General features: G+C 37.8%; 1 long non-coding RNA gene across 1 annotated transcript; it reads right to left on the bottom strand.

The window, feature by feature from the left end:
- Positions 1-7,462: 7,462 nt before the first annotated feature.
- On the bottom strand, positions 7,463-10,721 carry LOC122483946. The gene is made up of 2 exons (XR_006297507.1): positions 10,134-10,721; positions 7,463-8,740 (listed from the first exon to the last, which is right to left on the bottom strand). It is a non-coding gene; the product is annotated as an uncharacterized LOC122483946 (long non-coding RNA).
- Between the last annotated feature and the right edge of the window lie 810 nt (positions 10,722-11,531).

Here is an 11,531-nt window from a genome sequence, read left to right as displayed (position 1 = left end):
TTCAGCTTTCCTGACAACGCACTGTCCTCCTCCTCCTCCTGGCTCTCCAGTATCTGTTTCTCTATTGTTTTGCCTGTTTCTCCCCTTTCTCCTACTTCCTAATGCTTAGTTTCTCCCAAAGCTTCCACCTTTATGCTCCCTCTTTATTCCCTACATATCTCTAGGAGGATGTGCTGGGTTGAAGTGTCCTCTAAAATTCTCTATAGAACCTCAGAATGTGACTTTATTTGAAAATAGGGTCTTTGCGGATGTAAAAAGCCTTAACGAAGGCTCTTGAGATGAACTTGTCTTGGAGTTAGGGTGAGCCCTATATCCAGTGAGGGCCATCCTTATAAGAGACAATGACACAGAGAGAAAAGGGCAGCGTGAACATGGGGGCAGAGACTAGAGTGACCCAGTTGCAACCCAAGGAACGCCAAGGATCTGACAAGCCCCTGAAGCTAGCAGAGAGGCATGGGATGGTTTCTGCCTCAGAGCCTCTAGAAGAAACCAAGCCTGCCGACATCATATTTCAGACGTCTGGCCTCTTGTACTGTGAGAGAAAAAGAAAAAGAAAAAAAAAGAAACCTGCTGTAAGCCACAGAGTTTGTGGCTAGTGTGGCAATTGGTTAAAGCAGTGCTTGGAAAATGAATACCGACGATCTGGTGGTTCTCACACCAATGGGAAGTGATCCGGGCATGCGAGCTAAGTGCACGTAGCCCTTGTTCTCTCATCTACCCCCTCCTCTCTCTGCTTTTTCATCTGGATACCCTACCAGTATCTCAAGTTCTATTTTATCAAGTGGACTTTGTCTTCTCCCCCAGTTCACACTCTTCTTCATGCACTGATTTTTTCCTACTAAATTTACAAACACGAGACCCTGAAGTCTGTTCTTTTTATTAATAAAGATCATCTTGCTGGCTCAGAGTGTTTCGTATCCTCTTTCTCTTCTAATGCCTCCATGTAATAAATTACAAGACTTGCCAATATATCCACCTATCTCTCATATTCATGTTTTTCATTCCAACTGCCCCACCTTTTCTCATTAAATTACCAGTTGATTGCATTATTTCCCAGAGAAGACTCATCACCTACACCCTGTTCCTGATCTAAATCATCCTCCATCCTGGGCCCAGATCAATCACTTTGCAGCAGGTCTATACTCTATTCAGGAAAATTACTAATTGATGGCAAAGCAATTAGTACCCCTGTGTTTCTTCAAGTCTAATTCAGGGAATACCTGCATCATGTTAACGTGGAATATTAGAATGCAGATTTCTGAACATTTTCCAAAAATGAACTCTTCGTTTGGGATGCAGAGTAATTCCCACAAAATGCTTATATGCAAGTTCAATAGTGTGAATACACTTTACTCTGTTTCTGCCAGAGGGAAAGAAATCCATCACTCCCCCCACCCAAAATATGCCTTGCTTATTTCTACTCAAAAGCATTAAACTGAATATCACTTTTAACCTCTCTTTCTCTTTCTTTAAAAGCTCATTTCTTATTTTTTGTGAAGACTTTTCCAGCCACACCACTCAAATTATTCTTTGCCACCTCTGGATTCCTATAGCATATTATTGTGCCAATGATTACTTGCTGATCAGTTACATATCATTATCTAAGCTATCCTGTGGTTAAGCTTTGTTTCCCTAAGAAAATCTTAAGCTTCTCCACACTGTTCAGAGGATCTAAGTGTGTGCTGAATCAACGTTTGCAAGGTTAGGTGTCGCATCTTAAAAATCTAACCATGGGGCGCCTGGGTGGCGCAGTCGGTTAAGCGTCCGACTTCAGCCAGGTCACGATCTCGCGGTCCGTGAGTTCGAGCCCCGCGTCAGGCTCTGGGCTGATGGCTCGGAGCCTGGAGCCTGTTTCCGATTCTGTGTCTCCCTCTCTCTCTGCCCCTCCCCCGTTCATGCTCTGTCTCTCTCTGTCCCAAAAATAAATAAACGTTGAAAAAAAATTAAAAAAAAAAATCTAACCAGTTATAATAGGAGACTTAGATGTATACTGCCTCATTAGAAAAACTAATGGAGGGGCGCCTGGGTGGCGCAGTCGGTTAAGCGTCCGACTTCAGCCAGGTCACGATCTCGCGGTCTGTGAGTTCGAGCCCCGCGTCAGGCTCTGGGCTGATGGCTCAGAGCCTGGAGCCTGTTTCTGATTCTGTGTCTCCCTCTCTCTGCCCCTCCCCCGTTCATGCTCTGTCTCTCTCTGTCCCAAAAATAAATAAACGTTGGAAAAAAAAAAAAAAAAACTAATGGAAGTAGATGTTTATATTCCCATTCTTTCCACTTGAGTACAATTATGAAACCTGACTGGTGATAATTTAATAATGATAATGTGCTTGATATTTGCTCTTCGTAAATTTGAGAGTAGATCACTAGAATGAAACCACCAACTTTAAGTAACATTGTCTACTGGTCTAATAGCCATTGGATTAGTCTTAAGACTACAAAACTTGGTTAGGAATCCAGGAAAATAATTATGCTTATAAAAGTATAATGTTAAAACTAAACCAGTATTCATTACTCACTTTCAAATGTAAATCATTCCATTCATGCTGACAAATATCTATTGAGCATAACATGTACTATGCAAATCAAAATACTGATTACTTGGTCCATGGCACACTAACCATGGAAATTGAACATAGAATGATCTCTGTCAGTCTTTATGAAGAGGAAAACACAAATATTCTGCAGAGAAATACCAATAATACAGAGGTTCAATGAGCCTGCTTTTAATCCAAATAAATATAAATAATCACCAATAATATTTTAAGATTTGTTCACAATCATAAAATAACATATGTTTTTAAATCCTGTCTTGGCTTTCACTAATTAGCTTTTGCCTTTCCCAGAAGAAGAGTTCACATTACAAATTTCAGAATTCAAAATACATTGCCTGCATTCTCCATTCCTTATTCTCACTTCTCAGATGTTACATAGAGAGAAACTGGACAAACATTCATACTATATCTCCAGTACTTCCCCTGTCCACACATTTGACACAGTGAATGTTCCTTCAAAATCCAAACAGCATTACCTAAACCACTCACTCAGACCAAACCCCACTGACTTCTTCATCAACACTCAGTGTGGCCCGAAGCATCTCATTGATTCATTCAAACATCAGAGCAACTATACGCCAGGCTCTGTTCCAAGTATAAAACTAGGGAGGAAGAGCTGAATCACATGCAGCCCCTACCCTCCAACAATTCACAAATCCGAAGGATAGACATGCACATAAAAAAAGACCATAAAGAGGTGTGGACGCCCTGATCAAAGTGCACAATGGCTTCCATGACTTCACAAAGCACAAGGCTCAAGAAGCAAGTTGATTTCATTGTGTAATTACTTAACAAATGTCCTTCTGAATATTTCAAAGTGCAATTTACTTTTCAAAGTACAAATATCTTTTCATGAGAAGCTGTTGTATCTAGGGGAATGACATTGGGAATCATAGGGCATAGACAACATAGACTCATGCAGTTACTCTCATTAACTCACAGCACTAATAAAAACAATCCATATATCACATCATCAATATGATGGTATATCATGTAGTCAATAAAAATTATACTCTTAAAGTTTCAAATAACTTGAGGAATGTTGTACGAAAAAATTAAGATTGAAAATGCATCAAGAATATGTTTGCAGCTGTACTAAAAATTGCCTACAAAAAGGGATGATACAAATATACTAACTAGTTATTTCCAATTTATTACTTCCTTTTTAGAGTATCAAGTATTTTCTAAATTTACTGTTGTAATCTTAAAATAAATATTTTATATAAATAAAACTCCACACTGTCCTAAAAAGGAAAACTACACTCCCCAACGTCTGAGGAAGAAAAAGAAGTACACAGAAAGTTTGGTGGAAGAAAAGGCATTGAAAGGAAAGCTACCACTTGCCTAACATCCTCATCACAAGAGATTCTCAGATATTTCATGGGAGCTTATAAGGACTGCTCGTTTTGCAGCTCAGTAAATTTTTACAAAATGTAAATCTTTATATCCAAATTAATTAGTGTGCCTTACTGCACTCCCCAATAACGTGCAATAACTTACTGCCCCTAAGTATTGGGGCAGCAGTTAAGTAAGCACACCAGGCCCTTCATATTATTAAAAATGTGCTCAGCCCTTCTGTTTGCTCTTCCCCCTGTGGCTTCCCCTACGGCCACGACCCTGCACCCCCCCCCCCCCCCCCCCGTATGCATGGCCTCAGCACCCCCTCCCCTCCAGCAGCTTGTCAGAAAGGTGGCGGAGCAGAGGCAAAACCAAGTCAATCTCAGCGAATGGTGGAAGTCCAAGAAGTGAATTTCAATAACTATTTTTAAAGGGCCAAAGGGACCAAAGAATGTGTAACTGACCTTTTTGTGCTGTTCGTATGCTAATTTGGATAATGCTTTTAGTACAAAAAATGTCTCCACTTTCCCTAATTATATGGCCAGAAAATGCTCAGAAAGATTTCTTTGCAGTATTTTGTGTTTCTTTGCAGTATTTTGTGATAAACTTAACTTTGAAAATCACTTTTAATCACATTACTAAAAACAAAGCAAGATAATTAGGAGGGAGAATAATCAGCTACTATATCTGATCAAAATTTCTCATCTTTGGTATTGTTGCCTTGGAACAGTCGCCAAGCCTCTAAAACGTCCCAGTTTCTCCAGAGGGGTGGTGGGGGTGCTGAGCTAAATTGGCCTGTTACATCTCTGTCAGCTATGAAATTGTATATATATACTTTTAAAAATATTGTTGGGATGAGCACTGGGTGTTGTGTGGAAACCAATTTGACAATAAATTTCATATTAAAAAAAATATTACTGGGTTTAGAGGCTCCTGGGTGACTCAGTCCATTAAGCATCTGACTCCCGATCTCAACTCAGGTCGGGATCTCACAGTTAGTGAGTTGGAGCCCCACATCAGGTTCTGCACTGATGGTGTGGAGCCTGCTCAGGATTCTGTCTCTCCTTCTTTCTGCCCGTCACCCACTTGTGCTCTCTCTCGCTCTCTCTCTAAATAAATAAATAAACTTTAAAAAAAATGTTTTAAGTGTTACTAGGTTTAAACAAGTCCTCTTGAAAAACAATAAGCAAAAAAAATTTAAACTGGAAAACATTTTAGTTGCTCAAATGAATTAAGACACTTATTCCCACTATTTATGTAGATTAAAAAAAATTATACACATAGTTTTTTAGCCTTCATATTTTACAACTGTATAAAAGTAGCACCAAAATATATAGAACTCAAAACAAAATTGGCAATCTTTGTAATAAAACAGAAAATAGGGTCCAGTTCTACAATAGAATGGCAGTGGGTGGTTTCACCTCATGAGTTGGGTACTTCAGAAATTAAAATAATTTCTAGGGTGCCTGGGTGGGCTCAGTTGGTTGAGCGTCCGACTTTGGCTCAGGTCATAATCTCACAGCTCGTGAGTTCGAGCCCTACGTCGGGCTCTGTGCTGACAGCTCAGAGCCTGGAGCCTGCTTCGGATTCTGTGTCTCCCTCTCTGCCCCTCCCCTGCTCATGCTCATGCTCTGTCTCTCTCAAAAATAAATAAACATTAAAAAAAAAAATTCTTAAAAAAGAAATTAAAATAATTTCACATAATGCAAAAACCAAGCCTATCTTATTATTATAGTTATTAGCATTTCTATTAGCATAACAGTTTTTTACCACCATTTGTCAGAGTCTGTGATGTTTAACCTCATTGTTAATTTAGTCCACATTATAGCTTGTAGGTACAGTTATAATCCCAGGAAAAATAATCAAGGCTCAGAGAGGTTGAGTAACCTGATGAGATGACAAAGCCAGTGAGCAGCAGCATCAGATCTGGACACAGGTCTGTCTGATCTGCCCGTGCTCTTATCATTGCCCTAACACCCATTTTGCTCATCAAATGCCTCAGTGACACACCACTGTCCGTTACCTGACCTACCATACGAGGTCCTTCTTGAGCTGACCCCCAGCCTACCTCTTTAGAATTATTTCCCACTTTTCCCTTTTGTACGTACTTCATTCAAGCAAAATGGAATCCCTTCTTTTTCCCACCTTTGTGTCTTTGACCAAGCTTTTGGTCAAAGAACCTGAATTCCTAAACATATCTCAGACTATTATACTCATTGACTGTGAAACCAGTTTGCCTTGTAGAGAAGCTATGAGTCCTGCCCTCAATTCTCATCATTTGCTCCTCTTGTATGGCATTTATCACCTCATTATTGGGTATTATAATTCATATGTTTGGATTTATCACCTCCACTAGAGTGGAGTTCTTATGCACAGAATCAAGGAAGAGTATATTTTTGTATCTTCAAGGCATTTAGCACAAAGGGAATGTGATTGGATTAGAATATAAGTTAGAAAGTTTAAAAATGAATATTTTATTTTAAGTCCGGGTAACATGCGTTGGAAACTCGAGCTGCTCTAGTCTTAAGAGGGAAACATTTAAGAGGGCACACATATTTACACAACAACACACACACACTCTTAAAGAAATTAAGTAAAATACAAGTAGAAATATGGAAAGCTGAGATTATTTGTTGGTTTTGGCTAATTGTCACTGAAGCATAAAGAAACAGAATCAACTTGGGTCATAGAACTCTAGGCCTTCCTTTACATTTCCGATTCTCACAACTGGTGATGCCCAGAATGAAATCTGGTAATTTTTAAAATTTCATCAAAGAAAAATCACTTTAATATTTTCACTCTTATTTACCTCTCTGGTTAATCTGTAAAAGTCAAAATAAAAGCTGTAGCAGTGTCTGCACAGTAAAAACATCTGTACCTTTACAGTTAATGTTAAAAGTTTTTTCTTAAAAAAAAAAGTTTTTTCTTATGAGATTTTAATTAGAAGCAGAAAACATGGATCAAATAAACTTTCAATGTGCACACATAATTTGCCCTCCCAGGCTATAGAGTTCTGTTGTGAAAAGCTCTATGGCCAACTATTTATGGCTCCTAACAAAATGTTTGCCATCAAACAATGTCTTGGCCCTGTTTTCTGCTTACAGTATGTCTGTTCATCCTTAACTGCCTGCCTGTTTCACTTCCCTAGAAACCTCTATCTACAGGAACTGAATCCATCAGCTTTCCACTCTTCCAAATAATAATCTGTCATTAAGAAAAAGAAAGCCATCTTATCCAAGGGCCCCAGGTTCACTACCTTTCATCACAACACTTCAGACTAAATCACTATCATCTTACTGGATTATGTCACTGAGATTCCTTTCTCTTTTAGCATCCATATGCATCCATATAATCAATCATTACATCATCAATTCTCCATTCGGAAATTTTCTGGGATTTTTCTCTTCATCATTCTTACCACCTTCAGCCTAATCCAAGCTGCGGCTTCCATAGCCATCCATCCTGCACAGACCTCTGTGAGCTACAACGTGAAAGTCAGTCCTTTCAAAGAACATGTTAACTACAAAAGAGATCCGAACGTACAAGAAAACAAAGTTAGTTATAAGATCTACACATCAGGCACAAAATAAATATTTATTGAATGTAGGGATATAATCTATTCATGAATATTTTAATGGATAGAGGATTAAAACACAAATACAGCATGTTCTTAATGTACAATTTCATCTTAAGTTATGCCACATGATATGTTTTATAATGTATTTCTAGTTCCTGACTTATTCCACATTCTTACTGTCCAGAAATAGATCTGACAGCTGTGGCCACAGATGGTAAAAACTTAATCAATTGAAAAATCCAAGATACTAATCAGTACACAAATACTTTTCTAGTAGGTGTTTTTGGAGTTGTTACCAACTTACTGGCTTTTGTTTCCTTTTCCTCCATAGATCATTATTCCCGGATTGGACTACAACAGATGGCAGAGATGACTTTTTTTTCAAATGTTCTACATTTTTTTAAACCTCAGTTTACAGTTGAGGAAGTAATAAACGTTCTTGACTACCTTGAAAAGCGTGTTTAATTTCTGTGTGTTTAAGTAGTATGTCAAGTTTATTCACCAAGACCCAGAACCAATTTACTGTTCTCAAACTTTTTAAATGCTTCATTTTCTCTAAGCAAAACCAATGTAACAACCATAACACCTAACACACCATAATTACACAGTAGATATGTTGCGTAGATGTACAGAACAACTACACTTGAAAAGTTGAATTTTTGCCTTCCTTAGCAACAGAATAGATCCTATTTAATAAAGAAGAAACAGCACAGGGGAGAAATAAGAAAATTTGTATTTTGTTTGAAGCCATTATTTTCCAGAATGCCATCTAGAGCCATGACCTTCAGTCACTGTGCTTCCTCAGCACTTTCCTTGTGAAATATTCAGAAGATCCTATCTGGTGATCTGAGGAAGACCAGACAACTTTATTTTATTAAGTTATCTGTGTCAATAGGAAGCATCTCCAATGAAATTCCTCATTCAACAATAAAAAATAAAGGTCTACCATCAAGTTATTTTATTTTGTTAAATATGATAGAGTTGATAAGAGACAACACCAATACATTTCACAGGACCAAAGGATTGAGCTAAGCCACGTGCAAGTTGATGTTTACTGTGTGGTAGATGCCAAGGACCGACGTGTCTTATTTAATCTTCACCACAATTCAGGAACCAGGCATTATAATTTTCTGCAGTTTTTAGATGTCAACTGAAGCACAAGGAGTATCTGGTTGGTCTGAGGTCACATGACCAGTTAGTGGTGAAGCCTGGACTCAAATCAGCGGGTTTGACTCCAGAGGCCATGCTCTTATACAATCTGAATGTTAACAGCAGCCTGAGAAAGGAAACACAATGTAGTCTAAGTAGACTGCAAAGGCCAAATAAAAGAATGCGGCAAGCTAAATTCTAGAAATAACGGAAGGGGAGAATCAGAAATCAAAGTCAAGCATTGGGTAAATGTTAGAATCTACCTAAAATATTAAGGGACCAATAATGGCTCTAGAGAAATCTCAAAATCCTTGCTAATGCAGTCTCTAAAATTGTCAGTAACACAAACTAATATGCTGCTAGCTAAGTCATACGCTTCATTCCTATCTCATCAAAATTGTAAGGTAAGTCTCCTGGATGATTTTCTGTAGGAAAAAAGCTCCAATCTTAGGACCAAATTAATGCAAAAATAAGAATTTCTTTACAGAATTTCATTTACAAAAATTAATTGCCACCTGATATTCATAGATTGCATCTAATCTGAATAGAAGAGCTACCCTTAGGTACTTTAGACCTCAACTCATCAATACAGTAGCCACTAGCCATATGCAGCTACTGAGCTCTTGAAATATGGTAGTCGAAATTGAGATATGCTGTAAGTATAAAATATACATCGGGTGTGGAAGGGGAAAAAAGCACGTAAAATATCTCATTAGTAACTTTTATATTAATTACATGTTGAAATAATGATCTGGATATGTCAGATTAAACAAAATAAATTACTCATATTAATTTCACCCATTTATTTTTATTCTTTTTAAAAATGCGGCTGCTATAAATTTTTAAGTTACCTATATGGCTTACATTATATTTCTAGTGGAACACTTTTGATGCTTTAAGTGCACTTAGTGAATATACTACTATTTATTTACTTGTATTATTACATAGTTTGAATCATATGCTAAGATTAAAACTTTCCTTCTGAATTCATATCTGATATAACTTTCAGCTTCTGATTAAATGCACCACATTTACTCAAATGCACTTTTGTTTTCAAATTCTGCATGGAACAGTGAAAGAGAGCGATCTTATTTTGGTGCCATACTTGTAAGACAGTTGCAAAGCGTTGGAGCCACCAACTGTTCAAAAGTGGCAATACCCGACTAATTCCAACCCTCACAGAACAAAAAATAAACAGCTGAGAGAAACTTCAAGTCTATGAAGGAAAAAAACATTTAAAATAATATGTAGACAATATGTATGATTTCTGTTTTACACTAATGTGGTTTGTTCATCCAACAAAAATATAGTGGCTCACATTTTAGGAAATTCTATTTGGAAAATAGATGGAAATCGTTCGAGAAAAAAAATATTGATAAGTATCTGGAAAACCGTATGCTGACTGAAAGATTTCTAATAAACACTAATGGGTCACATAGAATTTTGCTGTTTGAAAATCTTAATCGGAAGAAATCAGAAAATAACAACAATACATCTTTCGTAAGTGAAGCAGATTATACCTATTTTTAAAGACATGCTTATAAGTTTGAGAAGATTTTAGTGATTTTAAAAAGTAGTTGTCACTCTGGAATATGGCTCTACAGGGCCCTCTTGCATGTGGGAGTGTTCTAATGACTGTTGTGGCTGGTAGCACTTTCCCAAGTGCGGTGGTGCTTCATTCAGGACCAGGGACCCTGATGTATCCTCTTGGCTCCCACCAGTGTTCGGAGTCTCCTGGCTGGTCTTGTGGGAAAATTTCCGGGCTTCCTTGGCCTGATGAATGAGGAGGTCCGTGTCTTGTTCCTGAAGCTAAACAACAGAGGCAAAACAGTCAATTTAGCAGACTTAAACTTTCAGATGCCCAACCTTAGGGCACGGGTGCAACCATGGAATGTTAATCCATCCAGTTAGTCTTTCTTGGGTGTTTAACCATCCCAACAAGGATATTACCACAGCTCTGGGGAAATTTCTACCAGGAAAGACAGGCCATGGCTCTCACCTGTGATGCCTGTGGCAAAAGACAACCCTGAAACTCTCTGGTGTCATCCACATATAAATATAATACTTCCAACCACTAACCTTATTATTTTTTTTTAGTTTTTTTTTAATGTTTGTTTATTTTTCAGAGTATATAAGCAGGGGAGGAGCAGAAAGAGAGGGAGACACAGAATCTAAAGCAGGCTCCAGGCTCTGTGTTGACAGCTCAGAGCTGTCAGGGGACTCGAGCTTGCAAACCGCAAGATCATGACCTGAGCCAAAGTTGGACGCCCAACAGACTGAGCCACTCAGGCGTCCCCCTAATCTTATTTTTTACTAGCAAAATGAACCTTAGAAATTTGGTGACATCTGAGAAAAAAATTCCTAGTTGCTGTGCTTGGAGAACATTAAAATGAACACTAGCGTGTTTATAGTGGTGATGGCTTTAGAGGAGGATGCATTGAAAGAAGATGGAGCCTGGCTTCATAGATCATTTAAGTAAAGAAACATGAAAACTGTGTTTGGAAACTTAAGCTTTTCTTATTTTGAGGCACACATATCTTCAGGCAACATGAGGAGTTCTGATGTTTAAAGGAATTTTCTGTGATTTTAAGAACAGTGTACAATCTTCTCTTTTCCTTTGTGGACTCAGTCAAACTTTTTAGAAACTTAGTTTTTTAGGTCTTCTAATACTGGCCTGAAATATATGATAAATAAAATCTTCCCTCAGAAAGTTTCTTAGAACTATCAATTTGTTGGTAAAGATCTATATTCAAATGCATTTAGTATGTTTGAAACTAGACACCATCTCAAAGCTTTGTTCTGATTTATTATCTCTTAAATGCATCTATTTGAAACTGTCTCATTTGAACATGTTTTATTTATGGTGTGATTTTACATTAAGAATTATTCTTAGAAAAAAATAACTCTAGATGCTTATG

The sequence above is a fragment of the Prionailurus bengalensis genome, chromosome A1 (assembly GCF_016509475.1).
Source record: "Prionailurus bengalensis isolate Pbe53 chromosome A1, Fcat_Pben_1.1_paternal_pri, whole genome shotgun sequence".
Taxonomy (NCBI): Eukaryota; Metazoa; Chordata; class Mammalia; order Carnivora; family Felidae; genus Prionailurus; species Prionailurus bengalensis.
The sequence above is the reverse complement of the archived record's forward strand: the minus strand, read 5'-3'. Positions and strand labels throughout refer to the sequence as shown.